The 2,500-nt window shown below is 37.5% G+C and overlaps 1 protein-coding gene and 1 pseudogene across 2 annotated transcripts in view; both read right to left on the reverse strand.

The window, feature by feature from the left end:
* LOC138003881 (tetratricopeptide repeat protein 28-like) overlaps positions 1-2,500 on the reverse strand; it is a 250,699-nt gene that overhangs the window by 144,369 nt on the left and 103,830 nt on the right. The window lies entirely within an intron of this gene.
* LOC138003895 (uncharacterized) overlaps positions 497-2,500 on the reverse strand; it is a 2,092-nt pseudogene continuing 88 nt past the window's right edge.

A 2,500-nucleotide genomic window follows, 5' to 3' on the forward strand; every position in this document is an offset into this window, starting at 1 on the left:
AAACAGTTCAGCAACCAGATACTAAAAAAAGACTGAAAATTTACTACAAATTAATCAGCCAGTAAACGCAACAGATACACATACAGTTTCAGGGATAAAAGTGGAATAAAGGAGGATGAAAGGCTAAGAAACATAAAGACGTTTGATATGCTCACTTGTTCTGACTCGTGTCCGTCAAGAAAATTGATGCTTGGTTGTGTTGGTTTTGGTGACTGTTCAGTTTCGGATTTCCCTGACAGGAAATGACATTTTCATGTTCGAAAGATCGCCCAAACTGTGAAAAGGTATACTACCGTTCCGTTTTTTGTCCACGGGGCGTAGTGATATTTAAAACATATATGCCAATAAAAATAGAAAAAGAACTACTAGAGTTTATTATTCCACTTCTAACCAAACGAAATGTTCATCATAAAGATCAATATCTGCTCAAAGGCAAGATAAGACAATTTGTCACGTTTTCACTATAATCCAAGCCATGACTAAAGAAATATTTGGTACCACCATTGGCCTGCAGTAGCTGTCTAATCAATGACTTGTGTCAGTCAAAAGAGCCATAGTAAAACTCGAACTCAACGAAACATTTGTCAGAAAGTAAACTTGGTTCACTCATCATTTCACGCTGCTCGTTATACTATGTCCATCTCCCAATTATCCGACGAGAGGATGCTGCTAAAATCCTCTCTCAATTCTGGAAAGGATTGATAAGTTGATGGTAACTGTAGAACAGTATTGCATGTATGTGCAATTGGCCCGCGGCCCAACCCTGATAAATCTGTAAACTCTATTTGAATTGCAGCAAACAGCATTAGCTCAGATCCACTAACGACCCTTACAAAGTTTGATAACTTTTGAGAGGTGTCTAGACCTTTAATGAACTTTTTCAGAAACTTGAGACTTTCCATTTCTGGATCATTGACTGGATTTGCCTCAAGACAACTCAAAATTTTGCTTATGGATGGAAGCAAAGATTCATATTTCTCAGTCAAAGTCGTCACGTTAACAAAGATTGGTATGAGAGGGCTTATTATCTACTTCCAACAGTCTGCAATATATTGCGGTTTTTGAATTAACTCTTTATGAGCAATTTCTTCAATAACAGCGGCAATATTCTCTGAATTGACCTTACGACGACAATCATAGTTGCTCGACATTTCCAAAAGGTCAGTACCATCATCACCCTCATAATCAGTTTCACCGGCAATAGATTTGATGATGAGAGTCTTCTCATCAGCCGAAACATAATTTTGAAATGATTGAATCAACATTGGGCCAGTGACAGCAGATTCCCCAAACAAGAGATAGGCAAAGAATGCTTGAGACATTAGCAGTGAGAAGTACCCGCAGCCTTGATAACCTTTCACCAATATTCTGCCAATAGCTGCCCATTCTTCTCTTTGATAGTCATGTCTTACAAAGGGCACTCGTTCATTTTCTCCAATGAAAAGAGAATCATATGCTTCTTTCCAAAACAGACTTAGTATATCTCTCAGCACTCCAACACCTTTGCCAATTTCTTGTCTGCCTCGAAAGTCAATGACCACAACTTCAAGGTCATCTGCCATAACGGATTCGTCTTTAAATATATCTATCAAATCCCTTTTCACATTCAGCCTATGCACTTTTATAACACGTTTACGGACATCCTTCAGTACATCTGGAGCTTCCTGGACAACCATGTTTATGTCCACTTGATTTTGGGCTGGACTGCTGTAGATAAGAAATGAATATCAGCTACACTCAACAGTAAAATTAGAAATAATGCACAGAGAAAGAAAAAACAGAGCTCCAAAGCAGAATTGGAGTTAAACACTTTCAGCCATATTTAGTAAAAGGGAAAGCCACCAGTAAATGTCATTAATGGAAGGTTATATGAACTTGATATTTCACTAACAACTCTGAGCACATTGATTAATAAAGTACAGCTGAAGTCTGTTTGAAAATCCAAGCTAGAAAGAACTGTGTGTAGGCCAACGCACTACAGTCACACATCCAGTTAGTCCTACACAACTCAAAATAATTATTATTTGGCATGAAAAGTTAGAGATAGATAGGAGTTCAGTGTAATTTGTGAATCATATTTCCCAATCTGGCATTTTTTCTCCTGGGCCAAGTTGTTCAAAGCCCAATCAATTAAGCTTACCCTGGGTTAATGTGAACGTTGAGTCAAGATTATTTACTAATCCAAAAGGATTAGTCAAAAAGACTTTTGTCCCTTATTATTGCCCTAGACCATTAGCTTTAAATGATACTTCAACATCATCTTTAATGAGCGAAATGAAAATGTTGGTTAACTATTAATTGTGGATTAGTGTTAATCGGCTTTCAAACAACTGGGCTCTAGTGAGCCCACCAAAAATTGTTTACAATATTATGTACCTAGGGATTAAAAACACCATTATACTCCGTTGTATTTACCTCTCATTTCCACAAGATGATGTTTGCTCAGTGAGAAACACTGGCTCAAGAAGCCTATCTTCATCTGGATCTGTCCAATCATCTA

Source organism: Montipora foliosa, chromosome 5 (genome assembly GCF_036669935.1).
Source record: "Montipora foliosa isolate CH-2021 chromosome 5, ASM3666993v2, whole genome shotgun sequence".
NCBI lineage: Eukaryota > Metazoa > Cnidaria > Anthozoa > Scleractinia > Acroporidae > Montipora > Montipora foliosa.